This window comes from Panulirus ornatus, chromosome 12, assembly GCF_036320965.1.
Source record: "Panulirus ornatus isolate Po-2019 chromosome 12, ASM3632096v1, whole genome shotgun sequence".
Lineage (NCBI taxonomy): Eukaryota > Metazoa > Arthropoda > Malacostraca > Decapoda > Palinuridae > Panulirus > Panulirus ornatus.
Genome location: NC_092235.1, coordinates 62,196,983 through 62,212,973, shown reverse-complemented (window position 1 = coordinate 62,212,973; position 15,991 = coordinate 62,196,983). Strand labels below are relative to the sequence as shown.

The window sequence follows — 15,991 nt, the reverse complement described above, 5'->3', positions numbered from 1 at the left end:
GCCTAGTACTGTGTTGGATATTCCTCTTCGATTCACTAGGGAGAGAGTTATTCACTCCGTAAACGAGTGACTGCTATTTAATAGTTTATCCTCACATTAACGTACTTTTAAAAAGAGGAAAAAACACGATTCAGTCTTATTAAGATACAAGGACGTTATTCCTTGAGATTTATAGTTGTTTACTGTTTATTGAGACTAATACAGTAAATTTAATGCCTCATATTTCAGCGAGACGAATCTCCAAACTACCTTTTTGAGAAATCATACCCTCGCTACATTCACCAACCACCGCTCCGTCGGCAGAGGATTTTCTCTGTGATGACCAGTCGCCCCTTAGACATCGTTGTGATAACCGTAGGAGGTCGCTCTGTCCAACAGGAGTAAGTCCAACGCACAATTATAAGGTGAATATGAGATATTCTTTTAAGTGAATTTTATTAGATTTTGGTGATGTCGGTCCAGTTGTTTGGAATGTTTTCTGTTATTGTTTGTTGTGAACCTTAGGAGTTGTTGACGAAAGATTATCTTTTTTTTTTTTGTATATATTGTTACTTATGTATGAATGATATTAAAGTTACGGTGCCTTTAGTCTGAAGAATTAGTCATAGAACTGTCATATGAGGAGCTTATCAAATGGAAACATTTATGAATAATCATAAACATTTTTTTTTTCGTTTAAAAGAATATTCCATCGTTGTCGAAGTGGAAGTTAAAAAAAAAACTGCGTGTTTGATGTTCCAAGAGTCTCCTGGTATCCTGCTGGGGGAGGGTATAGGTCAACGCCCTAGAGGTTGGAGCTTGAGGAAATCCTGACGTATCGTCACACAGGGGGTAAAATTCTAGGTCTAATCTAGGTCGATTAGTTACGAACCAATTCCGTCAGGCGTTGTACGTTGTGTGTGTGTGTGTGTGTGGAGAATGGAAGTCGCCTCATTCTTGATGAGGTGAATGAGTTTTTCGTTGTTTTTGCTTGTGAGGTGGTGGTTTGGGATGCTTTGAGGGGATTTTTAAAAGGAGGTGAAGAAGTGTGGGTGATGTGTGGTTGGAGGTTGAGGATTGAGGAAGTTTTAGGATGTTTGTCAAAAGAGGGAATGAACGGAGGTTTTTGTTGTGAGACAAAAAATGGAGGATAAGGAGACGGAGGGAAGGTTTGCGACTTGACATTAAAATGCTAGCGCGTGGCGCTCACCGCACCTTTTACTAGATGAATAATGTTTGTGTCGGCTGTCGCCGGCATTACATAATCATCTACTCTGGGTTCATCCTGGACAGATGTCAAAGTGTCACGTAGTCTTCAAAATGTTTCTGTAGTTCTGTACACATTCCCTGTATTGAATACCTCTTATATTATAGCATCCTGCCTGGGCTTGATTTCATTTCGGTGATGATCCACGGTAGTCTAACGATTTTAAAAAACTGTATCTTCCTCGTTTAGAAGTTTTCAAGGTCTTTGTACTCCAATTACCTTTCTATAACCTGTTTATAGCCACGTAAAGATTATTATCACTTATCTTTCTCGCGTTCCTCCAATGTTGTACAGATCCAGTTCCTTCAGTCTTTCGTGGGATTTCGTACGATTCCGTCCCCTAGATTAACTCGTGAAGGGTATCTGAACGTTCACTGAGAGAGAGAGAGAGAGAGAGAGAGAGAGAGAGAGAGAGAGAGAGAGAGAGAGAGAGAGCACACAGTCGGACACAGATACAGACGATGAGGCAGACAGAAGTTTCTGGAAGTCGCGGGAGAAAATACGATATAGATGATGTGGAGCGCTATGGACTGATGCGGGGAAAAAGAAGGTTGGAGGAGGAAAGATTGGAGTCTGGGGAGGAGCGTGTGTTAATTGGTGCCTCCAGGGATGTGAGAGGTTGAGGACTGACTACACTGTGGGTAAACTGGGGTGACAGCTGCAGATGACTTCCTCTGTGTGTGTGTGTGTGTGTTTTACGGGGATAATAAGTCGTACCAGAAGCGTCAGGTGGCTGGAGGTACCACTAATGATGACAAACAAAGAAAGACAACATCCAGGTAGATGGTTGATTAGGCGAGTAATATCTTCTGTCGTACCCTTCTTTACGGTACGACCTCAGTGTTTGGTGGTCTGGTTTCTGACCCGGCCATTACGGGGTAGGGTAAAAAAAAATCACGTCACAACCAAGGGTCGTCCCGTCGTGTTCGAGAGTCGTACATTGTCTCGTACCTCGTACCTGCAGGGTCGTACCTTACTGCACCTGGATGCAATTGCCTATATATATATATATATATATATATATATATATATATATATATATATATATATATATATATATATATATATCTTTCTTTCTTTCAAACTATTCGCCATTTCCCGCATTAGCGAGGTAGCGTTTAGAACAGAGGACTGAGCCTTTGAGGGACTACCCTCACCTGGCCCAATTCCTACGAGTCCACGAGGAAAATGAAACGCAATAAGCTCCCAAGTGCACTTTCGTGTAATAATCACATCATCAAGGGAGATCAACTGACATTTCTTTCTTGTGTCTTCCCTGATGATGTGATTATTACACGAAAGTGCACTTGGGAACTTGCTGCGTTTCATTTTCCCAGTGGATTCGTAAGGAAATATATCGTACCGTGTTACTTATCATTAAAGAAATTGATAACGACCCACTTGGCATTCGTCAACAATCCTGATCGAAGTAGACGAAAGAAATATGAAATTAGAGTTTGTTCCTCCAGTATCGGTAATACATGATAAAATTGTAGGTTAGTTTCACCGTAAGGATGTAGTAATTGGTCTCTCTTTTCACAAGTATTTTGTGAAAGCTTTTTATCAAAGGAAACGCGTCTCTAACGATCGTTCACGAATTTCTCTGAAACATTTCTTTTTATTAAAGGAAAAAAAAATCCAACGCACATAAGGAAATTGTTTGAAACTAATCGACGTTGAAAGCGTTTTCCTCTTGACCTTATGCACGGCCATTACAAGCAACCAAATCTGTGCAGCTGAGTGAAAAATGATTTCATTCATACGTAAAGGTTTCCCCCCCCCCCAAGTCTTGTCCTCTTCGGGGAAATTTCCGCGTCCTCCTTGTAAGATTTTCTCCGTAGCGATGGGTACGAGCCGAGCATCTTCGAAATCTCTTTATCAGATGAAAGGAATTCTTTCCTAGTGAAATCCTCATGCAATCTTCCGCTTAATTTAGCACTGTGTGTATCACGGGAAGGTTGACGTCAGCTGAGCTTACGGCTGGCAGCGTTGCTGCAGAGGATGAGGGAGGGAGGGAGGACCGGCTGGGCCGGCCCAACGGTGACGGGGTTATTTTGCGTCGTGGTGGTGGATGCATCTGTCCTTGGCTTTCAAAGACAGACGTTTACCTGACGTTTATCGACACCTGTTGTTTAGTAAATAGGTGACGGGTGTTCCCAGATGTGACATTGTGTGATATGATCATCCGTCGTGACACTTGATGCTTAGGATGGGTAAAAACATAATTGAACGCCCAAATATATGTATCCTTTCTCGCTCCAAGAGTCTATCATTACTTTCCTTGCTTCTGCATGGAGTACAACCTTGGAACCACAGACTTGGGAGTTGTGTAATTGTGATTTCAGTTCAAATAATTGCAGTTAAAAAGAGTCTTCATAACTTGGCGGTGGGAATTTTTATAAACATGTTTCTTGTACGTCTTCCATCAAGCATCCGCTGCCAGATGGCAAGATAATTCCCTTTCCTGTCAACAAGACACCAGGACTCCTCATTTTTCCACCTCCGTCTTTCTCAGTTCCTTATCCTCGCATCACTCTAATTCCCCCCTTTTTTAATCTTACTGTGGTATCAAGGATGGAGATAGATCTCCGAGAAGCGAATCAATTTTGTCGTCTTTTGTGGGCGAGGCTTTTCGCAAAGGCGTCAAGAGAGGGACTAGGCTAGTCCAGCCGACCCGTGTCGTCCTCAGCCACACGCTCTCAGTCAAAAGTTTGGGCCAGCAACTCTGTTGAAGTTAACGAGTACAGAGGCGGAGGTAATTGGATCTAAATTAGAAGTCAAACGAAAAAAAAGAAATAACTGCCCGACTCAGAATACTCGGCATTAGTGCAATTACGTATTACTTTTTCCTCTTATCCAGAGATAAACTTAATCAAGTAACTGCAGTTCACTGTAACTCGTTTATCAGAAATGGCCTATATGATAATGAATTCACTGCGCGTATTTTTGATGGCATTTTGCGATTGATAATACCAGTTCTTGCGTTAAATCTAACATGACATTTCCTTGCAAAATTACATAGAAATTTAAGGATAGAATAATAACCCGGTCGTTATCTTACCGTGTATAATGGATAATCGTCAGTACATGAGTAGGATGTATTAAACATCCAAATAATCCATTTTCAGATTTTGATACATTATTTTGTATTGATGGATTACCATACATCCGTAGAATGGCCCGGGTTGATAATTACCTGTACGGGGTTACTAAGGGGCTGTGATTGGTTAAGTCTGTTGTATATGACTGGCTGTAACAGCTCTTCACATGAATCGAGGCTAAACACACAGATCCGGATAAAAACCACCATGATTTCAGTATATATAAAGGCAGATAGTATGAATTATGTACATGTGTATATATGTATATGTCTGTGTGTATATATATATGTATACGTTGAGATGTATAGGTATGTATATGTGCGTGTGTGGACGTGCATGTATATACATGTGTATGTGGGTGGGTTGGGCCATTCTTTCGTCTGTATCCTTGCGCTACCTCGCTAACGCGGGAGACAGCGACAAAGCAAAATAAATAAATAAATATATATATATATATATATATCTTTCCTCACTCATTCTCTCCATGTGCCCAAACCATTTCAAAACACCCTCTTCTGCTCTCTCAATATATATATATATATATATGTATATATATATATGTATATATATATGTATATATATATGTATATATATATATATATATATCCCTGGGGATAGGGGATTAAGAGTACTTCCCACGTATTCCCTGCGTGTCGTAGAAGGCGACTAAAAGGGGAGGGAGCGGGGGGCTGGAAATCCTCCCCTCTCGGTTTTTTTTTAATTTTCCAAAAGAAGGAACAGAGAATTGGGCCAGGTGAGGGTATTCCCTCAAAGGCCCAGTCCTCTGTTCTTAACGCTACCTCGCTAATGCGGGAAATGGCGAATAGTTTGAAAGAAAAAGAAAAATATATATATATATATATATATAATAATAGTAGTTCCAACAATGTTGTATGGTTGCGAGGCGTGGGCTATGGATAGAGTTGTGCGTAGGAGGATGGATGTGCTGGAAATGAGATGTTTGAGGACAATGTGTGGTGTGAGGTGGTTTGATCGAGTAAGTAACGTAAGGGTAAGAGAGATGTGTGGAAATAAAAAGAGCGTGGTTGAGAGAGCAGAAGAGGGTGTTTTGAAGTGGTTTGGGCACATGGAGAGAATGAGTGAGGAAAGATTGACCAAGAGGATATATGTGTCGGAGGTGGAGGGAACGAGGAGAAGAGGGAGACCAAATTGGAGGTGGAAAGATGGAGTGAAAAGGATTTTGTGTGATCGGGGCCTGAACATGCAGGAGGGTGAAAGGAGGGCAAGGAATAGAGTGAATTGGAGCGATGTGGTATACAGGGGTTGACGTGCTGTCAGTGGATTGAATCAAGGCATGTGAAGCGTCTGGGGTAAACCATGGAAAGCTGTGTAGGTATGAATATTTGCGTGTGTGGACGTGTGTATGTACATGTGTATGGGGGGGGGGGGGGTTGGGCCATTTCTTTCGTCTGTTTCCTTGCGCTACCTCGCAAACGCGGGAGACAGCGACAAAGTATAAAAAAAAAAAAAAAAAAAAAAAAATAATATATATATATATATATATATATATATATATATATATATATATATATATATATATATATATATATATATATATATGGATTTGTATGTAGCATTTATGGATCTGGAGAAGGCATATGATAGAGTTGATAGAGATGCTCTGTGGAAGGTATTAAGAATATATGGTGTGGGAGGCAAGTTGTTAGAAGCAGTGAAAAGTTTTTATCGAAGATGGAAGGCATGTGTACGTGTAGGAAGAGAGGAAAGTGATTGGTTCTCAGTGAATGTAGGTTTGCAGCAGGGGTGTGTGATGTCTCCATGGTTGTTTAATTTGTTTATGGATGGGGTTGTTAGGGAGGTGAATGCAAGAGTTTTGGAAAGAGGGGCAAGTATGAAGTCTGTTGGGGATGAGAGAGCTTTGGAAGTGAGTCAGTTGTTGTTCGCTGATGATACAGCGCTGGTGGCTGATTCATGTGAGAAACTGCAGAAGCTGGTGACTGAGTTTGGTAAAGTGTGTGAAAGAAGAAAGTTAAGAGTAAATGTGAATAAGAGCAAGGTTATTAGGTACAGTAGGGTTGAGGGTCAATTCAATTGGGAGGTGAGTCTGAATGGAGAAAAACTGGAGGAAGTGAAGTGTTTTAGATATTTGGGAGTGGATCTGGCAGCGGATGGAACCATGGAAGCGGAAGTGGATCATCGGGTGGGGGAGGGGGCGAAAATTCTGGGAGCCTTGAAGAATGTGTGGAAGTCGAGAACATTATCTCGGAAAGCAAAAATGGGTATGTTTGAAGGAATAGTGCTTCCAACAATGTTGTATGGTTGCGAGGCGTGGACTATGGATAGAGTTGTGCGCAGGAGGATGGATGTGCTGGAAATGAGATGTTTGAGGACAATGTGTGGTGTGAGGTGGTTTGATCGAGTAAGTAACGTAAGGGTAAGAGAGATGTGTGGAAATAAAAAGAGCGTGGTTGAGAGAGCAGAAGAGGGTGTTTTGAAATGGTTTTGTCACATGGAGAGAATGAGTGAGGAAAGATTGACCAAGAGGATATATGTGTCGGAGGTGGAGGGAACGAGGAGAAGAGGGAGACCAAATTGGAGGTGGAAAGATGGAGTGAAAAAGATTTTGTGTGATCGGGGCCTGAACATGCAGGAGGGTGAAAGGAGGGCAAGGAATAGAGTGAATTGGAGCGATGTGGTATACCGGGGTTGACGTGCTGTCAGTGAATTGAATCAAGGCATGTGTATGGGGGTGGGTTGGGCCATTTCTTTCGTCTGTTTCCTTGCGCTACCTCGCAAACGCGGGAGACAGCGACAAAGAAAAAAAAAAAAAAAAAAAAAAATATATATATATATATATATATATATATATATATATATATATATATATCACGAAAAGGATTATTAGTATGTCTGTGGTGATTTTACATAAGATTACGACGACCTATTGAGAAAAAGAAGAATCATACGTATTGGTTGGAGGTTTGTATGTTCTTTGGGTGTCTGAATTGCCAGGGTCGCTGATTCCATCCACGTCAAGGTATGACCACCAGCTCCAGTATCTTGAAACACTTTCTCCTTATTCATTCTTCGTAAAGTTTATGTAAATTTATATAAAATCTATGAATTCAAGACTAGACGAATTATGTTAATTACACCTTATCTCTAATTTTTAATTCCGTTCTTTATATATGCATAACCGTCCTTGAAGTTGCATATCTTCTTTAAACAAAAGCAGAATAAACTTTGCAAAAGATTGGACGGTCGAGTGATAAAGAAAATACAGAATCCAGTTAACTGTTTGGGAAGGGAGACTGTAAAACACGACAGAAAACACTCCGCTATTTCAAAGAATTCCGAATGAAATCGGAAAAGACTGTGGGACGGCCAAATGCTGAGTCCGCTCATCATTTTTAGATTGGTTGATGTGTTCGCTTTGAGTGTCATGGCTGGTGTATACATTGCTAACCAGGTCTGGAAGACTGATTCTTTTTCTCTTTTTCGTTTTAAAGCACACACACACACACACACACACACACACACACCTGACTTGCGTATGGAATGGCACCCCCCGAGAGGTCTGTCATTTCCAAAAGACAGAGGCGTAGCTTAGTCTTGGTGAATCTTGTATATTGTCACAACTTATTCTAAGTGGATAACCCTGATGTGATCTCTTATACATTGTCACAACTTAGTCTTTGCTAAGTGGACAACCCTGATCTGATCTCTTTGAAGAATTTTCTCTCACCCTTTTTACTTTTTTTTTTTTCTAACCTTCCAATTTGTCCCGTGTTACAACTGTTGTCACCTTTGACCAGCAAGGAGTAGTGCCGTAGGAACCTTTGCTTGGTCCACCTTCAGTGATAATTCTTTCATCATACCCGAGCTATGATCGATAGCTTGTGTAGATGTGTATCCTGATGACGAATCAGAGGAGCGTAAATGGAAACACGATCGCATACGTAAGAAAAAAAGAAAAAATAAATAAACTAATGGTTTTGTGGGAAACATTTTCCGGGTTCCATCTTGTCTTGCTTTTGGATATGAACAAGTCCCTTAGATGTGATCCAATGTGCTTTGCAGTGAGTTCCTCCACCTATTCTGGAATCGTGGGCACCATTCTTCATTTAAGTAGTGCACGTGTGTTGTGGCCAGTCATCTGAAGATGTGGCGCCTCCTCCCTCCCTCTCTTCGGGAGATGTGGCCCACCTATCTGTAAATATGACACCACTGCTGAACACCATTGCCAGAATAATGTAAGGCGTCAGCGAGATGTGGCCCATATCTCCTAAGTGTGGCACATCTGCTTTAAAGTGCATTTATATGTAAGTCCTCTTCCCTGTGCACGTAGCCCAGCCTGTATGCAACCCACTTATCTGTAAGTCCCGCCTACTTATCCCTGAGTCTGGTCTACTTCCCAGTAAGTATGATACCGTCCCCTAAATTCCTACCTGTATATCCGCCCTACCCACTGTAAGTCCGGCTCGCCTCCCTGTATGTTCGACCCACCTGCCTGTAAATGCGGAACACCTACCTGTAAGTCCGGCTCGCCTCCCTGTTATCTAAGCCATTTTCCCTTTCAAGCTGCGTCGCTTTGCTTGCCTCGCATCCTCCCACGTAGGCCAGAGGGTCACAAGCTTGACCTACAGCCTCACGGACGTGAGAATGAGAGAGGAAGTGGCGGCTGGAGTGGCTTGGTTGAGGGCAAGAAAATGTCGTACATTTATTCATTTTGTTCATATCTAAACTGCATCTTCAGTCTGGCCAATTCCTACGCCCGCATAACTACTCGATTAAAAAAAAATTTACTTAGGTAGAGGTTCGGGTTAGCATGAAGTAGATAGCCATTACACCACGGAGCTCTGTGGTGTAATGGGTAGCGTTACTGACCATGAGTCACCTAAAAGCCTGCCTGTGGTCGGGCCAGCGTGAGTTCGAATCTTAGGCAGGGGAGTGAGCCTACACCTACCCCAGGTGTTCATCCTCCCCTCGAAGCTGTTCGACAAGTGGGTATTTGGTTTACTCTGGGATGTTTGTGTGTGTGTGTGTGTGTGTGTGTGTGTGTGTGTGTGTGTGTGTGTGTGTGTGTGTGTAAAGATGTAGTACACGTACACAAGGTTAATAGACGGGCCAACACGAGTGTAAAACTCTCTTCTCGTAACACACAAATGGTAAACAAAGGGACGCATCGAACCATAACACAACATCGAGAATATATTCCATCACGAATCGCTGATATACAAAAATTTGTTATCACTATTCCTATTTTTTTTTTTCGAACGAATGGCAGTGGAACTCTTCTCACACCACCCTCTTTCGCCATCGTCAAATTTACGCACGTTTCGAAGTTCAGTTTGCGTAAAGATATTCATGAATATTCAGGAAAGGCAGATGTGTGTATTGTAAGTCGTCCCCACACAATGTATAGTTGGCCTCTCTGTTCTCCTAGGTCGCCCGAAATGCATATGCATGTCATTAGAATTTCGACTGTGTTTCCAACGACAGTTAATTGCTCACGGCAGAGTTCTGGTGTATTGAACGCTTTCCAACGACAGTTAATAGCTCACGGGAGAGTTCTGGTGTATTGAACGCTGCCCAGCATGGATGATGGGGAGAAAGGAATGACGCAGAGACGGAAGTGGTATAAAAAAAAATTGATTGTTTGATGAAGCGAAGCGAATGTACATATACATTTTTTGTAACACTTGATACAAATATATATATATATATATATATATATATATATTGATTTCCTGAAGCAAGGGTAGCGATGCTGTTTTCTAGCTAGCGCCAGGAATGGATGAAGGGAAGCAAATATGAATAAGTACAATTGTGTATCTGTCTTTGTATGTGTATGTACGTATACTTGTATGTTTATATGTAAATATATGTGAATGTGCGTGTATGGGCGTTTATGAATATATATATATATATATATATATATATATATATATATATATATATATATATATATATATATTTTCTTTTCTTTCATACTATTCGCCATTTCCCGCGTTAGCAAGGTAGCGTTAAGAACAGAGGACTGAGCCTCTGAGGGAATATCCTCACCTGGCCTCGTTCTCTGTTCCTTCTTTTGGAAAATTAAAAAAAAACGAGAGGGGAGGATTTCCAGCCCCCCGCTCCCTCCCCTTTTAGTCGCCTTCTACGACACGCAGGGAATACGTGGGAAGTATTCTTTCTCCCCTATCCCCTATATATATATATATATATATATATATATATATATATATATATATATATATATATATATATATATATATATATATATCTGTAAAACGGACGAGCAGACAAATACACAGTGAGGCAGTTGCTCACGGCTCGTACACCACACTTGAAATACCACAACATTTTGCTGGAAGTTCGTATGTTACCTGAGACAGCGGGGGAGAGGAGGAATGGAGCAGGAGTGGCTGAGGTAAGGAGGAGGCGGGAAGAAACGAGAGAGAAACACGAAATTAGAGGTTGATTATTACCGAGGCTAGAAGTAAAGGAAGCGGGTAAATAATGAGGATATACGAGAGCCCGAAGGAGACAGTGAGTGTCGATAAGAAGAGGAAAACAGACACTAAGAGACAATGAGGCCGTGCGGGATAGGAAGGAGTCAAGGGAGAAAAGGAGTTGGGGGTGATAAAGCGCAGCAGATAGCAGGAGTGGGAAGAGACGTGGGGCAAGAAGTGCGCAGCTCAGATAGAAAGAGGAGTATGAAGAGATCAGTGAGGATGAAGTGAAGTCTGTAAGGGACGGGAGGTAAAACTGAGGACGGATGGTGGAGGATGAGGAAACAGGTCGTGGGTCGAGTGGCAGCAGCAAGTTTGCTTGACGCTGTGTCGCTTACGAAGCCAAACTCCCTAACGTGCAACATCAAATTGGTTGACGTAGATTCATCGGGAACACTCTTTAGTTTAAATGGAATTGGCGATATGGGGTAGACTCGAGGAATTCAAGAGGTTAAGCCAATGGTTGATAATAGATTACCGTCCGGTATGGATGAGGGGTGACATTTTTTGAATGTGACGGTAAACAGGTGTTGGAAAGAGGCTGGTGGTGAAGTTGGAGGTGAGAGCAAGAAGGAGAGGGATGAATGTGAGAGCCTAAGAGAGTAATAATAGGAGAGACAGAGGATAGAGACACAGTTGGGAAATAAATGGAGAGACAGGGAGCAGTTGGGAGATAAATGGGATGGGGTTCGAGCTGTTGGGAGATTGATGGAAGGAGAGGGAGGTGGAGAATGATGGAGAGGTTGAGGCATACATGGTCCACGATGAAGGTACTTGTTGCACTACAGTGATAGGATCCTCATTTGTTCAACTGTTTGAGACTAGCATGATAGCAAAGTGGAAATCGTATCCCCACCCACCACTCCCTACGGCTCAACAGCAAAGTGGAAATCATATCCCCACCCACCACTCCCTACGGCTCAACACCCATTGGGAAAATAACTCAAAAGTATTAGCGCTGAGCTGTGTTGGATGATCCAGTGGGGAAGAGGAGATGGTAAATGGCGATTCAGAAGAAAGGAGATTACAAAGGGGTTGAATTAAGGATTGGGTACTCTAGTGTACTGCCCAAAAGGTGCTCAAAAATGATGATGCTCACGAGGTTGAGGAATTTAATACCATCAGCATCTACAGATGTCTCCTACCCTGAGACTATGGCATATACGTGAAATATACACACCAGAATATATCATAGCTGTTAGCATGTAAGGAAAGACTCCTGTGCAGGGATGTGGACGTCGTGGATCTGGGACGAAAAAATAAAATTACTTGAGAGGGAAGTTAAGAGTCGAAAAAGCTGCTTTCACTAAGCGCGCTTGCATAGCTACTCTCTTGGGCAATTAACCAAAAGGCAATTAAGAAATTCGTGCGTGTTTGATGTCGAATTCAATTTTCGCTTTTTTTTTTAGTAATTGCCTGCAAAAACACGTTGACTAAGTTTACATTGTGATAATTTGCGTAGCATATGTAAATCACTGTATTTAATGAATTACCTTCAACTCAAAAAAATCATAACATTCATAAAACACATAAATGATTACTTATATCCTAATATCTCTCATAGAGACAATTAGCATAATGACACAAACCCCATTTCACATTAAGCATTCAGTATGAAACAAGTGTTTGCTAAGGTACTTTGTGACGTATGTAAATGAGAAGAAAGAGCCATTTGCATGCAACCAGAGAGTAATTACTCGAAGGAGGAAAGAGACGTAGGGAGTTTTAGTCAGTGAAAAACACTTGTCCTGAACCCGGAATTCTTTTTGGTCTTGTTTGTTTGGTTAATTGCCAGGCGGGGGGGGGGGGGGGGGGGGGAATGATTGCTCTGCAGTATGTGTATATGATGTTACATGTAATGACTATATCAATACTTCATGGTCATGATTGGGAACAAGGCACAATTAGAATGCACGAATACTTTGTTAGATTTCAGTAGCGTCACTAGTTGGGTATGTTGAATCCTGCTCCAGTGTACCACACACCATTTATCACTATTGTAATATATTATTTTTAATTCTGGGAGATTTAATCAGACCACAGTGTGGCACAGACCCTCATATCAGTGAGGACCTGCTCTTAGCGCCGTAAAAAAAAAAAAAAAAGAGGGAAAATTAAATCGTCTGGGCACAAACAATGGCCACATGCAGTGAGAGTATTATATGGTCTTATAATTACCCAGAATAGTTGGAAAAAGAAAAGTGAAAAGTGTTTTATTCGACTGGTGGTATAATTCGACGGTTTTGATCAATAACGAACCAACCAACACCGCCAGAAACTCTTAGTATATAAAAGATGAATGCCACTCTAACAGACAAGCAGTGACCCGATGAAGCTTCCACGAAACCGAAAACGTATAAGATAGGGGGAACTACTTTGCTAGTAACACACTTTCCTGACAAGGCCTTCCCTTACTAAACACATTATGATCTATCCGCTCTCTGCATCTCTCTCTCTCTCTCTCTCTCTCTCTCTCTCTCTCTCTCTCTCTCTCTCTCTCTCTCTCTCTCTCTCCTGCTATCCCCCTTCCGCTATCTGGTATTCAGTATTCATTACCCTCTCTTCTTTACTCTTGTCTTGAATCGCTGGAGTACATTCTCCCTCGCATAACTTCTGCTGTAAGTCTTCTCGATATTAATTAGGGGATGGAGCAGTGAGGAGGCGAGACATCAATAACTTCGCGTGCCGGCCATTCACTCGTGCAGTACATATGATAGGTTGGGCCCCCAATAATACTTGTGATGTCACCCTGTGATTCGACTTTGGTTGCCTTTGACGTAATAACCTCCTTGAAAAGACCCAAATCCTAACGACAGAAAAGCTTCTAGGTTGATGCACATATTAAAGCACATCATGCCAATCTGTCCCATAATGAGGGAATGTTGCTACATAAGTGGAGGGTAATGGGAAAGCCTGGAAGGTTCCGCTGTCCTGAAGATGACAAAATGCGATTTTCTTTCCATTTTCTTCGAGGCCCGATCGCCCTGATGGGAGGAGTTGACATCTGAAATTGGTCTAGATTTTTTTTTCGAGTGGTGGTTACAACTCTTACGTCTGTTGGGTTAACGACCCTGGCAAATTAGGACGCCAAGGGTCTGTCTTCCCGGCCAAATTCTCCCCTTCGTACACACACACACACACACACACACACACACACACACACCAAACAGAATAAGAAAAAAGGCTGATTGGTTATATGAACTTAGGACCCATCAATTAACAGGGTCATCATGCCTGTATTGTAGTTGTTCCTAGAAACAAAAATATAATTTTAGGAATTTTCTTCTTGTGTAGACTGAAAACCTCCACACATTCTGCCCCCCTCACTTTTACCATGATTTTCTAATATAGTTACCCGTCGAAATAATAGTTTTTTTTTTTCTCAATTTTTCACCTGTAACTGTCTTGTCTTATTCGTTGCTTCACTGACGTAAGGCTATTGATCTACACGCCTACCTTCCATTGGAGTGACGTCACGTTCTTTAATGAGATGATTTGACATTGTCAACCTCTGAAACACACTCGCTCCATGACGTCATGACCCTCCCAAGAATATCTAATATACTCCGGCGTTAATGATTATGAAGGTACGAATATAATTTTTGTTTTTTGATATTTTTTCCCCCACGGTTATCGTTTTCTACGTACTTAAAGTATGCAAATTTGTTATACTTTGCACTACATACATTTTTGTAAATTAAGATCGCTCTATAGCGTGGGTAGGTCTGAGTTTGTGTACACAGCCTTTACTTTAAATTATCTTTTTATTGTTATTTTATCATTGGCCACGAATAAAATTGTTTAGGGCCCTCGTAGTTTCACACACACACACACACACACACACACACACACACACTCCAAACCCTCAACCGATCGAGCAGCTGGACCTCAGAACTAACCCCCACTTGACCTTTCCTAGACTTGATTGTTGACCGTAGCCAATTACATCAAGTGGTTACAAACAATCAGTGGACAGTCAAGCTGTAGCTGCCTTCTCCTGGCGTTTCTCCCTCGCCCAAACAACCCAAAAGACTGAAGGATAGTAGCGATCACCGGGGTCGTTTCTGGTACATTTTTCTTTTTTTTTTTTTTTTTCCAAATTACACTGATTACTTTCCTAATGACCTTCGAGAAAGCATTTAGTTGAAATAGTGCATAAAATAGTGTATGTTGATGTCACTTTCTCAATGCACATCTCGTTACACAATCGTAAAAGAACAGAGGTGTCTTCAGTCGTTGCATTTTTTAATCAGCGCACGGTTTCCGTGGGGGGTATACGACTCTTTTAATGTGGAAGAAAAAAATATGGGTACTTCCAGTATATGGGCAAAAAAAAAAAAAACAATTTCATTTTTGCTTGCTAATATATATATATATATATATATATATATATATATATATATATATATATATATATATGTTTTTTTTTTTTTTTTTATTATACTTTGTCGCTGTCTCCCGCGTTTGCGAGGTAGCGATATATATATATATATATATATATATATATATATATATATATATATATATATATATATATATATTTCTTTCTTTCATACTATTCGCCATTTCCCGCATTAGCGAGGTAGCGTTAAGAACAGAGGACTGGGCCTTTGAGGGAATATCCTCACCTGGCCCCCTTCTCTGTGCCTTCTTTTGGAAAATTGAAAAAAAAAACGAGAGGGGAGGATTTCCAGCCACCCGCTCCCTCCCCTTTTAGTCGCCTTCTACGACACGCAGGGAATACGTGGGAAGTATTCTTTCTCCCCTATCCCCAGGGATAATATATATATATATATATATATATATATATATATATATATATATTTTTTTTTTTTTTTTTGCTTTGTCGCTGTCTCCCGCGTTTGCGAGGTAGCGCAAGGAAACAGACGAAAGAAATGGCCCAACCCACCCCCATACACATGTATATACATACGTCCACACACGCAAATATACATACCTACACAGCTTTCCATGGTTTACCCCAGACGCTTCACATGCCTTGATTCAATCCACTGACAGCACGTCAACCCCGGTATACCACATCGCTCCAATTCACTCTATTCCTTGCCCTCCTTTCACCCTCCTGCATGTTCAGGCCCCGATCACACAAAATCTTTTTCACTCCATCTTTCCACCTCCAATTTGGT

The 15,991-nt window shown here is 41.3% G+C and overlaps 1 long non-coding RNA gene across 1 annotated transcript in view; it reads left to right on the top strand.

The window, feature by feature from the left end:
• Positions 1-324: 324 nt before the first annotated feature.
• LOC139752117 (uncharacterized) overlaps positions 325-15,991 on the top strand; it is a 73,850-nt gene continuing 58,183 nt past the window's right edge. Inside the window, exon 1 of the long non-coding RNA XR_011713479.1 lies at positions 325-404. This is a non-coding gene — a long non-coding RNA (uncharacterized lncRNA). The remainder of the gene's footprint in view (positions 405-15,991) is intronic.